Raw genomic sequence first — 23,967 nt, forward strand, 5'->3', positions numbered from 1 at the left:
TAGTTGCTAAGTAAACACTTGTTACATAAACAAATGGATCATATTTGGTTTCTGTTTAAGTTGTAAATTCAACACTTGGGCCTTTACCTGTCATATATCCATATAATCTGGATCACTAGGTTTCATTCAAAAGGTGTGGTTAACTACCAGAAACGAATAGCACTCTTCTATATGAATTACCCTTTACTTAAGCCTTTATGAAAATAAGCTAATAAGCAAAGTAATTTTAAGGAACATAGTGTTTAGAGGTGAATATAAAATCCCAGAATTAGATTTAAACAAATGAACTAAGTATATGAACATTTTTCTCCACAATCTAGGCTGATACAGATTTATTTCCAGGGATGAAGGAGGTGATTATTTTTAATAACTTATTATTCTTATTTTGGAATGAATCCCATAGAAAGGTAACTCTGCCTTGGGCCTGCTTGATATTAAAATATAAAAATATAAAATATAGCAACAATTTTCTTTGTTTCAGCTGTCATAGGCTTTTAATAAGTAAATAAAATACTTTAATAAAAGTAAAGCTTTGAGTCACAATTTCCCTCTGACTTGCTCTCTTTATGAATGACAGAAGTAGGGAATTTACAAACATGTAGTGCATCAGCAGCTGGACCTTCCTCCCTCCTATCACTGTCTTGTTGTTGTTGTTATTGTTGAAACAAATATGAACTTAACTTTTTGGGAAGGGAATTGATAAGACCTCTTCCAATTCTCCTTTAATTTTTTATCTCAGGTTTATGTTTTCAATTGTTCTTTGTGAAATGAAATTAACATTGGATTTTTCAATCCTTTTTAGACACTATTTGCAACTTGCCTCTAACATAATTTCAAATTATGAAGAAAAGTCTTCCCAGAGTAATTTGTATTTTTCACATACAAAGCATTTTTAAGCAGTTTTGAGGAAATTTTTGCTTTGTATGTTTTTCTAAATTTGCTATGTTTTATCATATCCAAGATACAATTTTAAGTCATGAAAACAAAATGTCTGGTTTCTTTTAAAGCCAGTGTGTCAGCAAAAATACTCAAATTGTAAAAAAGTTAAAATTGTTGGGCTAACAGCAGAAAGAAACCTATTCAATGCTAATAAAGCTATTAAGGTAAGGAACTCAGTAGTTCCACATTCTAAAGGAAACTATTATGTTACAAACATGCAGCATCATTTTAACTGAAAACTGAAACTCCCAGGTAACTTGTTCACAGCTGTAAATTAAGATTCCTGAGATGGGGATTGAGAAAGTAGATACTAAGAAGGTATGTAGTGCCAAGAATTCTTTCCTTAGGGACATGTAATGGGTTTTAAGTCCAAAAAGAGTTTGTTGTTTTGTCTTATTATTTAAAGTTAAACCTCAGTACAAACAAATGAAAAACAAAGAAAAAGAATGTTTTGAGAACAGTCTGAACTTCTGAAGATCAGCTTTGAGAATACTCCAAAAGAAAAGACAAAATTAAATCCCAAGAAGAGTTTGGCTCACAGAGATCTATGGACTCTCCGCTGAAAAAAATTGCCAACAACCCACACTTTCCCCATGAATGGGCCTTGTCTCTTTGGCTCCCAAAAGCCCAAGAAGAAACTGGGTGGCTAGATGTCCTCATTGCCCAAATGTTGAGAGAACAAGGAGACAAGGAAACAGTGGGGATTGTTGCATGTACCTCAGCAGGGGAATAGTGTGATCTGCTGCATCTGCACTGCAATCCCTAGAGACAGGTAACATTTCGCCTTCCAAACCTGGGAGATAGCCACCAATTTAGGGGAGCAACAAGATCTGTGAATCCACAAAGAAAAAAGACAACACATTTAGGTTTCATCTGTCAAAGTGAGGAAATTTAGACCAAACTATATACACCCAGTGTATACAGTGAAACTATAGAACAAACTATATACATCCAGTGAAATAAGATTGCCAGGGAGATAAATAAAAGGCTGAATAAAAAATATATATTTTAGAATCATTTCAGTGAGTCAGAATTAAGTGTACAGTTAAAAGAACTTTTTGGAATCTGAAATACAGTTCCCTAATAAACAATGAAATAATTTAAGGTAAAGAGAATTAATTTTGAGTTCTAAGTGGCTTAAAATATCAAGTGCAAAATGTATCTTGGAGTGCTGAGGTAACAACATAGTGGAAAAGATAAGAAACATGGATAGTGGATCCAGGAGACCAGAGTTCTGGAAAGAAGGGGGGAAAAAAAAACTTGTGGCGATATTAAAATCCAGAAACTGCTAAAAAAAAGATCAATAAAATTGTAGTTAATAAGAGTTTATTGTGCATAGAACAGTTCATGAACTGAGAGTCTTCAAAGCGACAGTAAAATGAAGCTCAGGGGAATGTTATTAAAGGACAGCTTATATGCATATTGGAAAGTATGAATCTTTATAATGATTAGTTATGGCATTGGGGTTTTTCCAGTGACAAGGGATTGGTCAAAAGTGGTTTTCTTATGCCATTTTTGTAAAGCAATTTAGGTTTTATTTATGATTTTCAGAAGCGTTTACAAGAAACAACACAAGTTAACTTTTGCTTATGTTACAGGATATGCTAAATTAGATTTTGCTTAACTAGTTTTGTCTGCTTGGGGAATTTTCAAGTCTGGTTTCCATTTTGTATTTTATTTTAACAGAGATGATAATTAACATATAATGAAAGTAATTTTCTCTGAGCCAAATAAAGTTCTAAGCCTGTGGTTTGAATACACCTGGGCATAGATTGTGATATTCTGAAAACGCAGTCATCTTCTTCATCATCATCATCATCATCGTGCTACAGGGTCTAGAGAATTTAAAACATTTCTGCAAAATCTTTGGCATTTCTCTCATTAAAAGGTGACTTTAATTCCCCTCCTTGTGGGTGTAGGGATGTAGGTTAACCTTAGGAATTTGCTTCTAATTATTAGAACAGGTTGAGTGGCATTATGTGGCTTTTCATACTAGATCATAAAAGGCCATATACCTTATGCTTGGCCTCTCTTTTCTTTCTCTCTTTCTTTCGGAACCTGTGCCTTTGAAAGTAGGAAGTCCAGCTACCGTGAAGCAGCCATTCTAGAAAGACGATATGGGGAGTCTACATAAGGATAGAGAAAGATGCCTAAGGAGGGGCTCTTCTAGACTCTTGTTAGAGTTTTCAAATTATCAGCTTCCAAGAATCAATAAGTGGGTGAGTAAGCCTTCCATTACTTTAGCCTCCAGCCTTCCAGAAGCTCCAGGCAATACCAAGCAGAGCAGAGATGGTCTGTCCCTATTGAACCTTGCCCCAAATGCAAATTCAATAGTAGAATAAATGTTGTTGCTTTAGTTTTGGAGTGGTTTGTTATACAGCCATAGTGAGTAGAACATGAATTTCTAAGGATGATTTAATAGACAGTATTTAAGAAAATAAATCAATGACACTACCCAAATGACCAATGAATCAGAATGGGGACTTTGACATAGGGAAAGATGTGAGCAGTGAAATATATATTCTGCAAATATACAGTCAAGTATACTTAAAGGTATTTTTTCTAAGAATGTGCTAAATAGGACTTTAGAAACAGAAAAATGTCACTGTGAGTGACACAGCTGGATACCTAAGAGTTGGAGGGGGTAGGAAAATACAGAGAAAGAAAGCTTTCTAAGTGTTTCAGAGAATGAGAAGAAAAGAGAGAGGAGGAATAGAGAGGGGTCAATGAAAATATCCCAGACACCTAAACTTATTTATTTGGGAGAAATAATAGGTATTTTGTTTTAAATTATAATAGAGAAATATATGTGATTTTTGAGAGCAGATAAAGGGAAGGTGACCACTAAGGAAATAAAAGAATAAAGTATATTTTTTCAAAATAACAATGGGAAAAAACACACATCAGTGAAAATAAGGTGAAGAAAAATAAAATAACATAAGGTAAAGCCACTTCTCTAAACTTGAGCCATCTAAATGTTACATGATTAGGTAATTAGATAGCTTACTAATTAAATCACTCATATGCTGTTTACAAAAACTGCTTATAAAACAAAGTTATAATGAAAGATTTTATTTATTTATTTCTTAATTTATTTAACCCTGAGATCATGACCTGAGCCAAAATCGAGTCAGACGCTTAACTGAGTGAGCCACCCAGGTTCTCCATCATGAAAGATTTTAAAACAAAATGATAGGCAAAGAGAGACTGGGCAGAGACAGAGCGAGGAAGGGAGATAGGGGAAAGATGAGTAAGAATGGTAGTACAAATATTAAGTTGGTAGTATTTAAAATAAACTTTAAATGGGAGAGAGTAGGACTTTTAAAAAAAGACAGAAGTATAGTTTTGTAGCTCCCACTATCATAAACCTATATATATATATAAAATAACAAGGCAGTTAGTTATACAAAGCAAAGCTTATTAGTAATTCAAGAAAAAGCTGTTTAAAATATAGCTAAATAATTAATTTTCATTTCCTCCTCAACTTTAGGAAAAGCTTAAACGTTTTAGTGCTTCCAAGCTTAATTTTCTCCCACTCAGAGCACCAGCCTCTATCCTTAGTGCTTCCTGATAGTCCTGGAACGCAGAAGCTCTCTTCCTGACTATTGCTACCTCTCTCATCATATCCCTAGTCAGTGTAAACCAAGTCAGATTCTTAAGATATACAAAGCTAGTTATATTCTGGGTGGGGAGCTGGAGAAAGGGACTACTAACATCAATTTACTTCTTTTTTAATAACTCATCTTGGGGTATGAGTAGGATCGATGAATCTAATCATGCAGAAGGTTGCTTTGGGATCCTTATGCATTGCATTGGGAACTTTGGCATTTCAGGATGATGCTTTATTGGTTTTTAATTCCCTACAGGATATAATAGAGCAAAGCTTCAAATAATTGGAATGTATAGAGCATGGTAATTAACAAAACATAATTTTGATTTTAATATTTACTAGAGATTTTGTTGGGTTTTTTTGCTACTGTGATCTTATTAATACATTTTAGTAAAAATATATTTGTATATTTAGTCTCTCCTTGATGATTGAGGATAGTATGTATATCCTCAGACTTACTACTCACCATATTAGAATTGAATGTATAGTGATTCGAAAATTGCCAAAAATTTACCTCTAATACATTATCATTGAGTTGTGAAATATTTTTCTATTAAAGGAGGATAATACATTATCTGCCCAATGCAGAGAAGACATTATACGGTTGTGAACAAAATACTGACTTCTCCAGTGAAAAATTTTTAGTAGGCTTTATTCTCGATTTATAACTCCTACGATATCTTAGAGCCAGAAACCAACTTGATTGGTGGCCTTATTCTTAAAGGCAAGTTTTTGTTTTTGTTTTTTTAAGAACAATAAGCAATTTTTTTCCTGCCCTTTTTTTTCTGAGGAATGGCCATACTGTTTTCCAGTGGCTGTTCCATTCTTTTAAATTGAGTAAATTTGACATGTAACATTGTATAAGTTTAAGGTATATGGAATGTTACCTTGATACATTTAAATATTGTAATATGATTGCCAATGTAGCTTTATCACATTACATAATTATAGTGTAATAATATTGTCTATACTCATTATACTGTGCATAGGAGCTTTATGGCTTATTTACTATATGTTACAAATTTGTACCCTTAAACACCATCATTCCTCTCCCTTACTTCATCCCCTGGTAACCACCATTTTACTCTCTATTTTTTTATAGATTTAATTTTTTTTTTATTCTACATATAAGTATTATAATCCAGGACTTGTATTCTTTTGTCTGGCTTCCCTTGCTTAGCATAAAGTGTTCAAGGTCTATCCATGTTGTCGCAAATAGAAGGATAACCTCCTTTTTCATGGCTGAGTTATATTCCATTGCATATATATACCATATCTTATTTTATACATTCATCCATTGATGGGCATTTAGATTATTTCTATATCTTAGATATTGTGAATAATGCTACAATAAGCATGGGAGTGCATACACATTCTCAAAATCCTGTTTTCTTTTCCTTTGTGTATATACCTTGAAGTGGAATTACTGCACAGGATATTAGATCTATTTTTCATTTTTTGAGGAACCTCCATATTGTTTTCCATAGTGGTTGGCCCAATTTACATCCCCACCAACAATGCGTAGGGTTTCCCTTCTCATCAGATCCTCATCATCACTGTAGTCTCTTGTCTTCTTGATGGTATCCATTCTAACAGGTGTGAAGTAGTATCTCATTGTGGTTTTGATTTGCATTTTTCTGATGAGTAATGATGAACATCTTTTTGTGTTTCTGTTGGCCATCTGTATCTTCTCTGGAAAAATGTCTATTTAGGGGTTTTTTTTGGCCATTTTTAAATTACATTGTTTAATTTTTGTTGTTCTTAAGATGACTGAGTTCTTTATATATTTTGGATAGTAACCTCTTATTCAATATATGGTTTGCAAAAATTTTCTCCCATTCCATATGTTGTCTTTTTATTTTGTCAATATTTATTTTATTATATATATATGTATATGTACATACATATATATATACATATATCTGCTGTGCAGAAGCTTTTCTTTGATGTAGTCCCATTTATTGATTTTTGCCTTTGTTGTTTTACTTTTGTCATCATGTTTGAAAAATCATTGCCAAAACCAGTATCTATAAGCTTCTTTTCTGTTTTCTTCTCGAGTTTTATGATATTGGACCTTATGTTTAAGTCTCTGATCTATTTTGAGACAATTTTTGTGACTGGTGAAATAGGGGTCCAATTTCATTGTTCTGCAAGTATTTCTCCAGTTTTCCCAGCATCATTGTTTTTTCCCCATTAGTTATCCTTGGCTCCTTTGTCAAGTATTAGTTGACCATAGATGCTGGGATTTAATTCTGAACTTTCTGTTCTGTTACATTGGTCATTGTGTTTAATTTTTGCCAGTACCTTTCCATTTTTATTGCTATAACTTTGTAGGTTTGAAATCTGGAAGTATGATATCTCCAGCTTTGTTCTTTTTACTCAGGATTGCTTTGGCTATTTGGGGTCTGTCGGGGTTCCACACAAATTTTTAGATTGTTTCTTTTATTTCTGTAAAAAAATGTCCTTAGTATTTTGGTGGGGATTGTATTGAATCTGTAGATGGCTTTGAGTAATATGGTCATTTTAACAATATTAATTTTTCCAATCTATGAACATGAGATGTCTTTCCATTTATTTTTGTCTTCTTCAATTTCTTTCAGCAAAGTGTTGTAGCCTTCATTGTATAGATCTTTCACTTTCTTGGTTAAATTTATTCCTAAGTATTTCATTGTTTTTGATGCTATTATGAATGGGATAGTTTTCTTTATTTTTATTAAAGCTTCATTATTAGTGTAGTGGAATGCAATTGATTTCTGTATGCTGATTTTGTATCCTACCACTTTACTGAAATCATTAATTCCAACAGTTTTTTGAGTGACTCTTTAGGATTTTTTTTTAAGATTTATGTATTTGAGAGAGAGAGAGAGAGAATGCACCACAATTGGGGAGAGGGGCAGAGAATCCTTAAGCAGACTCCCCGCCGAGTGTGGAGCATGATGCAGGGCTCTATCCCAAAACCCAGAGATTAGGGCATGAGCTGAACCAAGAGTCAAAGGCTCAACCAACTGAGCCACCCAGGCTCCCCTCTTTTGGATTTTTCTTATGTGTAATAAGATCACATCATCAGTAAAAAATGACAGTTTTGCTTCTTCCTTTCTAATTTAGATTACTTTTAATTCTTTGTCTTGCCTCTTGGCTCTAGTAAGGACTTCCAGTACTATATTGAATAGGAGCAGTGAGAGGGGGCATCCTTGTCTTGGTCCTGATTGCAGAGGAAATACTTTCAGTTTTCCTCCATTGAGTGTAATGTTAGCTGTAGTTTTGTCATATATAGCCTTTATTATGTTGAAATGTTTCTTCTATATCCAATCTGCTAAGGGTTTTTATCATGAAGGAATGTTATATTTTGTCAAATACTATATTTTATGTCTACTGAGATGATCATGTGATTTTTATTTTTCATTTTATTGATGTGATATACTACATTATTGATTTGCATATGTTGAACATTCTTGCATCCTAGGGGTAAATCTCACTTGGTCATGGTGTATAATCTTTTTAATGTACTCTTGAATTTGGTTTACTAATATCTTGAGAATTTTTGCATCTATATTCATTAGGATTATAGGTCTATATTTTTCTTGTGGCATCTTTATCTGGTTTTGGTATCAGGGTAATGTTGGTTTTGTACAATAAGTTTGGAAGTGTTCCCTCCACATCGATATTTTAGATGAGTTTGAGGAGCATTGGCATTAATTTTTCTTTAAATGTTTGGTAGAATTCTCCAGTGAAGGCATCTAGTCTCAGAGTTCTCTTTGTTCGTAGTGTTTTGATTACTAATTCAATCTTTTTTCTTGTTATTAATCTGTTCAGATTATTTATTTCTTCCTGATTTAGTCTTGGTAGGGTTTTCTTGTTTGTTTTGTTTTACAAATGTATCAATTTCTTCTAGGTTATATAATTTATGGGCATATAATTGTTCCTAGTAATCTCTTGTTATTTTATGCATTTCTGTAGTATCTATTGTAATGTCTCTTGTTTCATTTCTAATTTTATTTGAGGCTTCTCTCTTTTTTTCTTAGTCTAGCTAAAGGTTTATCAATTTTGTTTATCTTTTCAAAAAGCCAGTTCTTAGTTTTGTTGACCCTTTCATTATTTTTTTGTTCTCTATTTCATTAATTTTCACTTTGATCTTTATAATTTTATTCCTTTTGCTAACTTTGGGCTAAATTTGTTCTTCTTTTTCTAGTTCCTTGAGTGTAAACTTAGGTTGTTTATTTGAAATCTTCCTGATTTCTTAAAATATGTTTTTATTGCTATAAACTTTCCTCTTAGAACTGCTCTAGCTGTATCCAAAAATATTTGTATTAAATTTTTATTTGTTTTAAGATTTTTAATAATTTTTTATGTTATGTTAATCACCATACATTATATCATTAGTTTTTGATGTAGTGTTCCATGATTCACTGTTTGTGCATAACACCCAGTGCTCCACGCAGAATGTGCCCTCTTTAATACCCATCACCAGGCTAACCCGTCCCCCCACGCCCCTCCCCTCTAGAACCCTCATTTTGTTTTTCAGAGTCCATCATCTCTAATGGTTCGTCTCCCCCTCCGACTTACTCCCCTTCATTCTTCCCCTCCTGCTATCTTCTTCTTTTTTTTTCTTAACATATATTACATTATTTGTTTCAGATGTACAGATCCATGATTCATCAGTCTTGTACAATTCACAGTGCTCACCATAGCACATACCCTCCCCAATGTCTATCACCCAGCCACCCAATCCCTCCCACCCCCCACCACTCCAGCAACCCTCAGTTTGTTTCCTGAGGTTAAGAATTCCTCATATCAGTGAGGTCATATGATACATGTCTTTCTCTGATTGACTTATTTCACTCAGCATAACACCCTCCAGTTCCATCCACGTCGTTGCAAATGGCAAGATCTCATTCCTTTTGATGGATGCATAATATTCCATTGTGTATATATATACCATATCTTCTTTATCCATTCATCTGTCGATGGACATCATGGCTCTTTCCACATTTCGGCTATTCTGGACATTGCAGCTATAAACATTGGGGTGCACGTACCCCTTCGGATCCCTACATTTGTACCTTTGGGGTAAATACCCAGTAGTGCAATTGCTGGATCGTATGGTAGCTCTATTTTCAACTGTTTGAGGAACGTCCATACTGTTTCCCGGAGTGGTTGCACCAGCTTGCATTCCCACCAACAGTGTAGGAGGGTTCCCCTTTCTCCACATCCCCGCCAACATCTGTCGTTTCCTGACTTGTTAATTTTAGCCATTCTGACGGGTGTGAGGTGGTATCTCATTGAGGTTTTGATTTGGATTTCCCTGATGCTGAGCGATGTTGAGCACTCTTTCATGTCTCTGTTGTCCATTTGGATGTCTTCTTTGGAAAAATGTCTGTTCATGTCTGCTGCCCATTTCTTGATTGGATTATTTGTTCTTTGGGTGTTGAGTTTGATAAATTCTTTATAGATTTTGGATACTAGCCCTTTATCTGATATGTCATTTGCAAATATTTTCTCCCATTCTGTCGGTTGTCTTTTGGTTTTGTGGACTGTTTCTTTTGCTGTGCAAAAGCTTTTTATCTTGATGAATCCCAATAGTTCATTTTTGCCCTAGCTCCCCTTGCCTTTGGCGATGTTTCTAGGAAGAAGTTGCTGTGGCTGAGGTCGAAGAGGTTGCTGCCTGTGTTCTCCTTTAGGATTTTGATGGACTCTTGTCTCACGTTTAGGTCTTTCAACCATTTGGAGTCTATTTTTGTGTGTGGTGTAAGGAAATTGTCCGGTTTCATTCTTCTGCATATGGCTGTCCAATTTTCCCAACATCATTTGTTGAAGAGACTGTCTTTTTTCCATTGGACATTCCTTCCTGCTTTGTCAAAGATTAGTTGACCATAGAGTTGGGAGTCCATTTCTGGGCTCTCGATTCTGTTCCATTGATCTATGTGTCTGTTTTTGTGCCAGTACCATACTGTCTTGATGATCACAGCTTTGTAATAGAGCTGGAAGTCCGAAATTGTGATGCCGCCAGCTTTGCTTTTCTTTTTCAACTTTCCTCTGCCTATTCAGGGTCTCTTCTGGTTCCATACAAATTTTAGAATTATTTGTTCCATTTCTTTGAAATAGGTGGATGGTATTTTGATGGGGATTGCATTGAATGTGTAGATTGCTCTAGGTAGCATTGACATCTTCACAATGTTTGTTCTTCCAATCCATGAGCATGGAACGTTTTTCCATTTCTTTGTGTCTTCTTCAATTTCTTTCATTAGTATTTTATAGTTTTCTGAGTACAGATCCTTTGCCTCTTTGGTTAAATTTATTCCTAGGTATATTATGGTTTTGGGTGCAATTGTAAATGGGATCGACTCCTTGATTTGTCTCTCTTCTGTCTTGTTGTTGGTGTATAGGAATGCCACTGATTTCTGTGCATTGATTTTATATCCTGCCACTTTACTGAATTCCTGTATGAGTTCTAGCAGTTTTGGGGTGGAGTCTTTTGGGTTTCCCACAAACAGTATCATATCATCTGCAAAGAGTGAGAGTTTGACTTCCTCTTTGCCGATTTGGATGCCTTTGATTTCTTTTTGTTGTCTGATTGCTGTGACTAGGACTTCTAATAATATGTTGAATAGCAGTGGTGAGAGTGGACATCTCTGCCGTGTTCCTGACCTTAGGGGAAAAGCTCTCAGCCTTTCCCCATTGAGAATGATATTCACTGTAGGTTTTTCATGGATGGCTTTTATGATATTGAAGTATGTACCCTCTATCCCTATACTCTGAAGAGTTTTGATCAAGAAAGGATGCTGTACTTTGTCAAATGCTTTTTCTGCATCTATTGAGAGGATCATATGATTCTTCTTCTATTTTTGTTAATGTATTGTATCACGTTGATTGATTTGCGGATGTTGCACCATCCTTGCAGCCCAGGGATAAATCCCACTTGGTCATGGTGAATAATCCTTTTAATGTACTGTTGGATCCTATTGGCTAGTATTTTGGTGAGAATTTTTGCATCCATGTTCATCAAGGATATTGGTCTGTAATTCTCCTTTTTGATGGGGTCTCTGTCTGGTTTGGGATCAAGGTAATGCTGGCCTCATAAAATGAGTTTGGAACAGTTTCAGGAGAATAGGTATTAATTCTTCTTTAAATGTCTGATAGAATTCCCCTGGGAAGCCATCTGGCCTTGGGCTTTTGTTTGTTGGGAGATTTTTATGACTACTTCAATTTTCTTAGTGGTTATAGGTCTGTTCAGGTTTTCTAGTTCTTCCTGGTTCAATTTTGGTAGTTGATACATCTCTAGGAATGCACCCATTTCTTCCAGGTTATCTAATTTGCGGGCATAGAGTTGCTCATAATATGTTCTTATAATTGTTTGTATTTCTTTGGTGTTGGTTGTGATCTCTCCTCTTTCATTCATGATTTTGTTGATTTGGGTCATTTCTCTTTTCTTTTTGATAAGTCTGGCCAGAGGTTTATCAATCTTGTTAATTCTTTCAAAGAACCAGCTCCTAGTTTCGTTGATCTGTTCTAGTGTTCTTTTGGTTTCTAGTTCATTGATTTCTGCTCTCATCTTTATTATTTCTCTTCTCCTGCTGGGTTTAGGCTTTATTTGCTGTTTTTTCTCCAGCTCCTTTAGGTGTAGGGTTAGATTGTGTATTTGAGACCTTTCTTGTTTCTTGAGAAAGGCTTGTATTGCTATATACTTTCCTCTCAGGACTGCCTTTGCTGTATCCCAGAGATTTTGAACAGTTGTGTTTTCATTTTCATTGGTTTCCATGAATTTTTTTAATTCTTCTTTAATTTCCTGGTTGACCCATTCATTCTTTAGTAGGATGCTCTTTAGCCTCCATGTATTTGAGTTCTTTCTGACTTTCCTCTCGTGATTGAGTTCTAGTTTCAAAGCATTGTGGTCTGAAAATATGCAGGGAATGATCCCAATCTTTTGGTACCGGTTGAGACCTGATTTGTGACCTAGGATGTGATCAATTCTGGAGAATGTTCCATGGGCACTAGAGAAGAATGTGTATTCCGTTGCTTTGGGATGGAATGTTCTGAATATGTCTGTGCAGTCCATTTGGTCCAGTGTGTCATTTAAAGTCTTTATTTCCTTGTTGATCTTTTGCTTAGATGATCTGTCCATTTCAGTCAGGGGGGTGTTAAAGTCCCCCACTATTATTGTATTGTTGTCAATATGTTTCTTTGCTTTTGTTATTAATTGCCTTATATAATTGGCTGCTCCCACGTTAGGGGCATAGATATTTACAATTGTTAGATCTTCTTGTTAGATAGACCCTTTAAGTAGGATATAGTGTCCTTCTTCATCTCTTATTACAGTCTTTGTTTTAAAATCTAATTTGTCTGATATAAGGGTTGCCACCCCAGCTTTCTTTTGGCGTCCATAAGCATGGTAAATGGTTTTCCACCCCCTCACTTTCAATCTGGGGGTGTCTTGGGTTCTAAAATGAGTCATTTGCAGACAGATATGGATGGGTCTTGTTTTTTAATCCAATCTGATAGCCTGTGTCTTTTGATTGGGGCCTTTAGCCCATTTACATTCAGGGTAACTATTGAAAGGTATGAATTTAGTGCCACTGTATTGCCTGTAAGGTGACTGTTACTGTATATTGTCTGTGTTCCTTTCTATGCTGCTTTTAGGCTCTCTCTTTGCTTAGAGGACCCCTTTCAATATTTCTTGGAAGGCTGGTTTTGTGTTTGCAAATTCCTTTAGTTTTTGTTTGTCTTGGAAGCTTTTTATCTCTCCTTCAACTTTCAATGAGAGCCTAGCTGGATATAGTATTCTTGGCTGCATATTTTTCTCGTTTAGTGCTCTGAAGATATCATGCCAGTCCTTTCTGGCCTGCCAGGTCTCTGTGGATAGGTCTATTGCCAATCTAATATTTCTACCGTTGTAGGTTACATATCTCTTCTCCCGAGCTGCTTTCAGGATTTTCTCTTTGTCTCTGAGACTCGTAAGTTTTACTATTAGATGTCGGGGTGTTGACCTATTTTTATTGATTTTGAGAGGGGTTCTCTGTGCCTCCTGGATTTTGATGCCTGTTTCCTTCCCCACATTAGGGAAGTTCTCTGCTATAATTTGCTCCAACATACCTTCTGCCCCTCTCTCGCTTTCTTCTTCTTCTGGAATCCCAATTATTCTAATGTTGTTTCGTCTTATCGTATCGCTTATCTCTCGAATTCTGCCCTCGTGATCCTGTAGTTGTTTCTCTCTCTTTTTCTCAGCCTCTTTATTTTCCATCATTTGGTCTTCTATATTGCTGATTCTTTCTTCTGCCTCATTTATCCTAGCAGTTAGTGCCCTCATTTTTTATTGTACCTCATGAATAGCCTTTTTGATTTCGACTTGGTTAGATTTTAGTTCTTTTATTTCTCCAGAAAGGGTTTCTCTAATAACTTCCATGCTTTTTTCAAGCCCAGCTAGTATCTTTAAAGTCATGATTCTGAACTCTAAGTCTGACATCGTACTAATGTCCGTATTGAGTAGGTCCCTGGCAGACGGTACTACCTCTTGTTCTTTTTGCTGAGGTGATTTTTTCGTCTTGTCATTTTGTCCAGAGGAGAACAGATGAATGAGAGAACAGAATGCTCACAGGTTAACAACGTGTCCAGCAAATATACTCTATACAAATCAGAAAAGACCTGAAACCAGGGGACAAGAAAGGGAAAGAAAGAAGAGAAAAAAAAGGAAAAAGAAAAAGATAAAAACAAACAGAAACAGAATAAAACATAAAAAACAGAATATGATCAAATATGATCAGCCTAGTGCATAGATCAGTGCCACACAATAGCTTTTGGGCAATTTTGGTCTGTTAGAAGAAAGTGCCTGCTAAAATTTAAAGGAAGAAAGACTTATATATGTACAAAATAAGGGTTGATATAATGAAGGGATGGCAGATGACTGTAAAGATGAAAATTATAAAAGATTTCATAAAAGGAATTGATAAGAAGTTGTTTTTAAAAAGAAAGAAGATTTAAAAAGAAAAAAGAAAAAAAGAAAAAGAAAGGGAGAGAATGTGATTAGGCAGGAGACTAGAACAAAGCCATACACTAGTGATTTAGGGTATATTTTGATCCGTTAGAAGAAATTGCATCTCAAAATTTTGAAGAGAGAACGACTTATATATATATATGCCAAAAATAGGGGTAACTACTATGAAGGGATAAAAATATGACTCTAAAAATGAAAAATAAAAAATGTTTTTTTTAAAAAAGGGATTGATAAGATGTTGTTTGAAAATGGGAAAAAGAAAAGTTCAAAAAAAAACAGTTAAAAAAATTAACTTTGAAAAACTAATGAATTGTGGTAAAAAAGCCATGAATTCTATGTGCAGTATTCCCCTAGCTCTGGAGTTCTCCCATTCTCCTTGATCGGTAAACTTGGTCTTGGCTTGCTGGCTGTTGGTGCTGATCTTCTGGGGAGGGGCCTGTTGCCGTGGTTCCCAAATGTCTTTGCCGGAGGTGGAATTGCCCTGCCCTTGTGAGTCCGGGCTAAGCAAGCTGCTCGGGTTGTTCTCAGGAGCTTTTGTTCACTGCAAGCTCTTGGTACAGCTTTGGAGGACCAGGGTGAAAATGGTGGCCTCCCAATCTCCGCCCGGAGGAGCTGAGAACTTGGGGCCCCGCTCCTCAGTGCGCCCCCAGAGAAAAGCAGTCACTACCGTCTCCCTGGTCTCTGGCCGCACTCCGTGCTCACCCGGCCTGTGACCGAGTATTTCTATGTCTGGCACCCCACCCCGTGTGGAGTCTCCAAACCCAGCAGATCCCTGCGGTGCGCTTCTACGCCGCTCCTCCCAGGGGAGGAAGGGGAGTCTCCCCGGCTCTGCCACTTGTTGGGTCCCTGCTGGAGGAGCAGTGGCTCGACTGGGCCGCGGATCACAGTTTATGGCAACCCCGAGTTGAGAGCCCGCGCCTGGGCTCCGTCTCTGCAGCCGGCTTCCCCGCTCCAATACCTGGGACCTCTGCCGCACTCAGGCACCCCCGGTCTTTCTGTGACCCTGAGGGTCCTGAGACCACACTGTCCCGCGAGGGTTCCACCCCCCGCTTAGCCACTGGAGCGACGTCCCTCAGCGGAGCCGACTTCTCTAAAAGTTCCGATTTTGTGCTCCGCGGCTCTATCACTTGCCAGAAATGGCCGATGGAGGCCCCTTCCCCCGTCGTCTATCCTCCTGAATATTGCCTCGGATTCACTTCTCCGCATGTCCTACCTTCCAGAAAGTGGTCGCTTTTCTGTTCAGAGTGTTGTTACTCTTCTTATCTTCGATCTCCTGTTGAGTTCGTAGGTGTTCAGAATGGTTTGATCCCTATTCAGCTGAATTCCTGAGACCAGACGAAATCCAGGTCTCCTACTCCTCCGTCATCTTGCTCCGCCCTCGTTTTAAGATTTTTTTAAATTTCCCTTTTAATTCGTTCTTTGATCCAATGGTTGTTCATTAGTATGTTGTTTAGTTTCCACATATTTATAGATGTCTCACTTTCCTTTTGTTTTTGATTTCTAGTTTCATGCCCTTATAGTCAGAAGTCAGTTGGTATGATTTCAGTCTTCTTAAATTTGCTAAGATCTGCTTTGTGGTCTATCATTTATCTATCCAGGAGAATGTTCCATGTGCACTTGAGGAACTTGTGTGTTCTGTTATTGTTGGATGGAATGTTCTTTATATATCTACTAAATCCATTTATTCTAAAGTGTGATTCAATTCCAACACTTCCTTGTTGATTTTCTGGCCAGATGATCTATCCACTGACTATAATTATTATATTGTTGTCTACTTCTCCCTTAAGATCTGTTTGTTTACTCATTATATTTTGGTGCTTGGGTGTTGGAAGCATATAGATTTATAATTGTTATATCTTCTTGATGTATTGACCCTTTATCATTCTATAACGATTTTCTTTATCTTCTTTTACTCTTGTTGGCTTGCAGTCAATTTTGTCTGATATAAGGTAGCTAGTGCTGCCTTCTTTTGACATTTGTTTTCTTGGAATATTATCTTCCATCCTTTCACTTTAGGCCTTGGTGTACCTTTAGAACTGTGTCTCTTGTAGGCAACATATTGTTGGGTCCTTTTTTTTTTTTTTTTAATCTTTTTAGCCACTCTTTGCCTTTTGATTGGCAAATTTCACCCATTGACGTTGAGGGTGATTAGTGACATGTAAGGATTTACTACTGTCATTTTATCTTTTGCCTTCTCATTTGTTTTTATTTATTTATTTATTTTGTCTCTCCATTGTTTCTTTTTCCTTTTGTTTGTGTCTACCTTTGTAAGTTAGTGGCTTTCCATGGTTATTTGCTCCTTTTTTATGTTTCATGTCTCTCCTCTGGATTTTTACTTTGCAGCTACAGTGAGGTTTATAAAATATTTCATAGCTTAAATTTATCTTTTTTCTGCTGATAGCAATTTGTATTCATTTACTTGTAAAATCTCCATTCTTTTACTCTTCCCCTTTTATATTTTTAACATCACATATCATCTCTTTCTATACTGTGATTTTGTTACTGAGTTATGGTAGCTATGTTATTTTTAAGGTTCTTTTCCTTTAACCTTTATACTGTAATTAAGAGTTTAATATACTGTTCTTAAAAGAGACTTACAGGTTTATAATTCTATCACTTTAATCAAAGAGTTCTGTACTTCTGTGTCTTCAGCTTGAAGATCTCATTTCAACATTTCTTGTGAGGCAGGTCTCATAGTGTTGAATGCTGTCAGCTTTTGTTTGTCTGGGAAAACCTTTATTTCTCTTTCATATCTAAAGAATAACTTTGCCAATAGAGTGTTCAAGGCTGGCAGTTTTTAATCTTTCAATATTTTGCATATGTCATTCCACTCTTTCATGGCCTGAGAGTTTCTGCTGCAAAATCTGCAGATAAATTACTGGGGGTTCCTTTGTAGGTTACTGTCTTTTTTTTCCCCCATGGCTGCCTTTAAAATTCTTTCTTTATCATTGACTTTTGACAGTTTCAATATAATATATCTTGAAGACAGTCTTTTTACATTGAGATAATAAAGTGCCTATTCAGGGCGCCTGGGTGACTCAGTCGGTTAAGCATCTGCCTTCTGCTCAGGCCATGATCCTGGGGTCCTGGGACTGAGCCCTGCACTGGGCTCCCTGCTTAGTGGGGAGTCTACTTCTCCCTCTGCTTGCTGCTCCCCCTGCTTGTGCTCCCTTTCTCTGTCAAATCAATCAATCAATCAAACCTTTAAAAAAAAAAAATAAGATGCCTATTAGCTTTGTGGACTTGTATGTCCAGTTCCTTTGCCAGGTTCAGGAAGTTCTCAGCTATTATTTCCTTAAACAAACTTTGCCTCCTCACTCTTTTTTCTTTCTGGAATACCCACTATTCTTATGTTGGCTTTTCTAATGGAGCCTGGTAGCTATTGTAGCATTTCTTCACTTTTTAAAAATCTGAGTCCTGTCTGCAGTTTCCCCAAAATTATTTCTAAATTCTTTTTTTTCTCTATGTACTGCACATATTTCTAGATTCTTATCTTCCAGCTTGCTAATTTTTTCTTCCATAGAATCTGCTCTATTTCTGGTGCACTTTTCATCTTATTTATTGAGTTCTTCAGCTCCAGAATTTCTGTTTGGTTCTTTTTTTGAATTTTAATCTCTTAGGTAAAATACTTCTGTTTGTTAATTTCATTCTTGAGATCATTGAATTGCCTTTATGAGCTTCCTTATAGCTTGTCGAATTTCTTTATAACAGCTATTTTGAAATTCTTATCAATTAGGTAGAAATATTTACTATCTTTGGGTTTGGTTGCTGGAAAATTGTCACTTTCTTGTGATACTGTATTACCATGATTTCTCATGATGTTTGATAAAAGATGTTTCTGCCACTGTACTTGAAGTAGTGACTATTTTTTCAGTTAGGCAAAGTTTTGTTTGATTCTAACAGTTCAACAGATTGGTAATTAGGAGCCTTCCTTTTATTTTCCAGAAGGTGGCACTAGCATAAGTTTTTGGTTTCCCTTATCAAAGTTGACTCTTGCTAAGGTTGGGGAGCATGTGCATATAAAAAGCTGCTGGGGGAGAAAGGGTGACAGTAGAGTGGGAGAAGGTATGTACTAAGCACTTGGAGCTTTGGGTGTGTCCATACATTATGAGCAGATCCTTTAGTGGGGGGGTCCTAGAAGTCCATGGGTGGTCCTCTTGCCAGAATCCCTGGGCAGACAGCAAGAGACACTTTTTTCAGTCTCTTTGTCTGTCTCTTTCCTTTCTTTTTCTTCCAGACAGTCACTGCTGTCTCAGAAAGAGAAGTAGGTGCTTCCAGCTGCAGAATGTTGGCCAGGCAAACCTCCATGCATTGACCTCACCCTCTACCTACTCTGCCAGAAAGGTTGTGCTGTTCTACTGCTGGGTCTTCTGCTGCCTTCTCTGCTACCAGTACCTCTGCCGCTACCAGCTCTGCTGCCACTCCGCTTGCTCTGCAGCATCCTCCACATTCCAAACCACTCACTTTTGGGTGCACAGATGGATGGATCTCTTGAGTGTCCTGGTATGCTGTGCAGAGGTGTTTTTTTTTTTTTCAGTTATGGAGATCCACATAGTTGTAAATCGAAGGGGAAAGAATAAAGGGATGGCTCATGCAGTCACGACGCTGACATCACTCCCCCTTTCTTGTTTTTGGAACAGACAGCCTATTCTTACAAAATTGGGAGTGGTCAACTATCCTCTTCTCTGTTTTGACTCAAGGACCAATGGGTAACTATCTCCCATATGAAAGTTATTGAGCTAATGTGCTGGACTCTGCCAGGACATAGAGAAAAGAACTGGGAGTCAAAAACAAAAGTGAGATAAGGAGTGCAGAAGAAACATGGCAAAGCTATATGAATTTTCTCTGCTTCTGGGAAATAATGCAATAGGTTGGTTGGGGTTAAGCAATCAAGATGACAACTTAGTTTTAAAATGAAGAAGACTGAGTCTTAAAAACTGGAATGGCTCTTTTAATAACTGAAGGTGACAGAGAAAAAAAATGTACGGAATCAGATTGAGCTGCCACTAAAGATGACTGCCATTCAGCAGAAAAGCATGGATAACAGATCAGAGTTGGTAGAAGTTATTGGAAAAATAAAATTTCTCCATGTTTATACCCCTATGAGTCAAGTCTATTTAAAGTGATTATACTTATTTACACACTGTCTCTTGTGATTTGTCTCTTTGTCCTAAAAATAAGTGTCTAAATAATTGTAGTCTGGTGGGTGGGCTCTCTTTCTGAGAGGCATTATTGATCATTGATGAGTGGAAATGACATCTTCAATATATAGACTAATTGTTCCCATCACTTGTGAAATAAACTAACACCTAGGGAAGGACAACATGTCACTCTTTGGATTATAATGCTGGCAAACGTATGTAAAAATTACTATAGTGGGGAAAGAAATTAATTTGTAAACATAAAGAAGCATTAGGCAAACCTTACAGTTCTGCATTTGTGAGTGTATGTGTGTGTTTATCTGTGTGCCTAATGATATTTTTAAGCTATCTTCAAGGTACATGAGCTAAGAAAGGAACTTATTTTTAAGATGTGTTTATCAGCTAAAATAGTAACAAATGACTCATTTAAAATCTAAGGTGAAAGATATGTATCTAAATTAATAATATAGTACACATATATTGTGGGCCATAACTTTAGTATTTTGCTATTTTTTTTATCTGAATCCAATAATTTTGAACAACATGATAAAATTTTATCATACTAGCGCAACTCCTTGATGGTTCAAGACACCTGATTCCAAACCTATTTTGATGTCCCCATGAATTTGTTCATTCCTGTTGTCCCAAGTATCTTAGTTTTTAGGTAGAACTGATTTCTAGCAAGATTTTTAGCCAGATATTTTAGCAATCATATTATTGATTGAGGATGATGATTTGATGATATCTCTATCAAAATCCCACTTTGTGGCTAATTTCACAAATTCTACTCTAGAAATGACTATTCATATAAGGTAATAGTCATAAAAAAGAGTAAGTGAAACTATTTTCTTTCTACTTCTGAATTTCATTTATCTGTTGGTGTGCACTAATTTCCAAATTATGAATTTGTCAGTGATAATTTTTTTTAAGATTTTATTTATTTGACAGAGAGAGAGAGACACAGAGAGAGAGGGAACACAAGCAGAGGGAGTGGGAGAGGGAGAAGCAGGCTTCCTGCTGAGCAGGGAGCCCGATGTGTAGCTCGATCCCAGGACCCTGGGACCATGACCTGAGCTGAAGGCAGACGCTTAATGACTGAGCCACCCAGGCGCCCCTAAGTGATATTATTTTTGTATAAAAACGATTTTCAAACAAAGTAAAAGACATAGATATGCCATTATGGTTTGGTGAAGGGTAGTGACTTGTACCTCATTCTTGGTAGTAAGGATCTTTACCTTAGGAATTTATTTTTAAGTATGTAATAGTAATACTGATTATTTTTTAGGATGAATTTCTACAGTTATAACACTTTGCAGTATAACCAATATTATCTGTAATGTAAAGACACATTCAAAAAGGTCCCAAAATAATTCATTGTTAAATTTTCTCTGATAATTTAAGTGCAATAAAATTAATGAGAAAAATGAAATAATTCTCCTAAATAATTAGAAATAATTTTCCCAAGTTCACTGGAATAAAGCTAGGCAACTTTGGGAGACCATAAGAAATGAGCTATCTTATGAATATTGTTTAGTTAGAAATTTGTAAAGCAAGCTTAATTGTCCCAGAAAAAAAAGAAAGAAAGAAATTTGTAAAGCACCAGGACTTTCTAAAAAATAATTGAAAAAATAGACCAACCAATTTGTTTTCTTGTTTTGTTTTTTTTTTTTACATAATCATAATTAGAGTTGGGAATGAAAATGATCAGAATCAATATAATAATAGTTAACATAATTGAGCTCTCAATATGTGCTAGGTAGTGCAGTAAGTACTTTGCATTTATTTGCATGTTTAATACTAATAGTAGTATTCTGAGGTACATAAATAGATGTGCAAGAGCAGTGTTGTACTGGCTTAGGAGAGCCAGTAGTTCATTTTTTTAGGAATTTCATAAGCTGGTTGATATCAAGTTGAAGTAGTTTGAAAATGGCCATAGTGGAATCATTTATACCATGGGAATCAATAAATTCAACAAAGTATGGCTTTTCTCTCCACCTCAAGGAGCCAATTGAACATTTACCAGCTATCCTTTCGCTGTAGAGCCAGTTGTTAAAATATTTATTAGCACATCACTGGATAGATACTGTTGTTATCTTTATTTTATAAATAAGGAAATTGAGACATAGAGAGGTTAAGTAAGTTTCCAAAGACTGAAAACTAAAGCAACATGGTAGATGTGGAATCAAATCCATGTGGTCTGCTATCTTGCCTAAAAAAAAAAAAAAAGATCCAGTCAATTTAGACTATAGTGGACTCATTCCAGAGGAGCCTATCTCTCCATTCCCTACAGATAACAGTTTGTTTCCAAAACATGGTGAAAGCCTCTCTGCCACTTGGACTAAGATTCCACCGGAAAGGTAGTTGATTCATTCCATGGGTGAGCCGTTCCACACAGAACTTCACTTCATTCTCACTATCCCAGTTCAGGACATCATCTGCTCTCTGCTGAATGATGATACCTTCCTCTATGTTTATTCTTCAAATCCATTCCTTTTCCTGACCATTTAAAGCACAAATCTGGTTATGTCATGATGTCTAAATACTTTCAAAGATTTTTCCATTGTTTTCTGGATCAAGTCCGAATTTTCTGATCATTGGTATTTGGGTCCCGTTTACCATTCCACTTCATTTCTTACAGTTTTATGTATTATTCTGTATTCTGAGCTAACTATAATTCTTTTAATATCTCCTTCTGCCTCTGCACCTCTTACTATCTCTCATGTTTCAGTATCCTGGCACCTTGTATTGAGGTCTAGCAGTTCTTAAGCATCCCTAATGTATTAGGGAGCACAGGAATTAGGGTCGTCCAAACATTTCCTGCATATTAAAAATGTACCTTAACAGGTATTACGTATTTTGTATATATATCATATATCCATATACATATAAAGTCCTTTTCTTCTATTGCATAATATTGTGATGATTTGATAAATAATAGCTAGCATTTTTTTTAAATTCATAAGTATTGGTTCTTGTTTAGTTAATTTGCATTTCTATATTCTTGGTACTTTTTCCCCCTCTTTCTATCAACCTTCTATGCCAATAAATTAGATTTCAGACAAATGTAGAAACATGAAATACTAGGAGAAAATTATTTCCTACCTCTATTTCCTGTGACTGCATTTCATTTTTAATACTGCAGCTACAAAAAATGGACCTTTGAGACTGATGTCTATTTTAGCATTCCAATGTGACTGATGCTATTGTTCAGCAAATATCTATGGAATCAAATAAAAGACTGAAACTCCCATTCAATCAGATAGAAAATTGTGTTGGCTTCTTCAATGCTTTTAGTTTTTTAGACTGTTGCCTAAAATGTCCAGGTATCTAAATATTCATATCTTAATAAATAGATGAAAGGAGATTAAAAACTGTTAACAAAAAGCTTCCATAGGAAGTATCTACATGGCTGAAAAACATCTAATCAAAGTAAAAACAACATATCCATAGTCACTCCAATTTGGTCACATTTACCAGTGAGAGAGGGGTGTGTTGAGAGAAGGACTTGAAACAATGGACATGCACATGTGAATCCTCATTATACCTGGGTCATGGGAGTATCAGGGATTGTAATTTTCTTGGTGTTTTGTAAGAGCAGATATATTTACCTGTTGTCATCTGTAAATAACCAAAATACAGGACAAATTTTAGTTACAAAAACAGTATTTGTAATTAAAGGAAAGGAAGACAACATGAAAAAAATTGGAAGACTGATTAATCAGATTACTACCCAATGCAATTTATATTAAATCAAAATTAACAATAATTTAAACCTTTAACTCCAATGCAAAGAACTTCTAGCTTTAGAACTGTGGACTATTAGGATGTTAATGGATCTTTAAAGCATTTATTACTTCTTACTTCATGATGGCAAATATAAGTTTTGAGGACAGGGAACTGGCATGTGGAGCTTAATGGTAGGAAAGAAAAAAATGCAAAGAAAAATTCTTCTTAAAAATGGTGGCAAGATTTTCCCAGGCAATACTCAGCCTGGAGGACAATTTCTCCCCCTAAACTCAAGAAGGTCTTTAATATTCCTTCCATTTAACCTGCAGAACAAAAGATATTTGAAAAAGTTATTCAAAGACTGAAAGGATTCTACAGAACACATTGAATCTAAGGTGGAATTTGCATATCTTGAGATTTTAACTTGCCACTAGTGAAAGAGCAAAATAGGAAAAGAACAGCTAAAGCCATAAAATACAGTTGATCAAAAACTGTATTCAAGGTATAAAGTCTTTATATTATAAGGAATAGATATGAAGCAGTTTCAGAGAAGTTTTACAATTAGC

This window comes from Eumetopias jubatus, unplaced genomic scaffold, assembly GCF_037043125.1.
Source record: "Eumetopias jubatus isolate StellerSeaLion01/CBP00866 unplaced genomic scaffold, mEumJub1_p1.0 scaffold_6, whole genome shotgun sequence".
In the NCBI taxonomy this organism is placed as follows: Eukaryota; Metazoa; Chordata; class Mammalia; order Carnivora; family Otariidae; genus Eumetopias; species Eumetopias jubatus.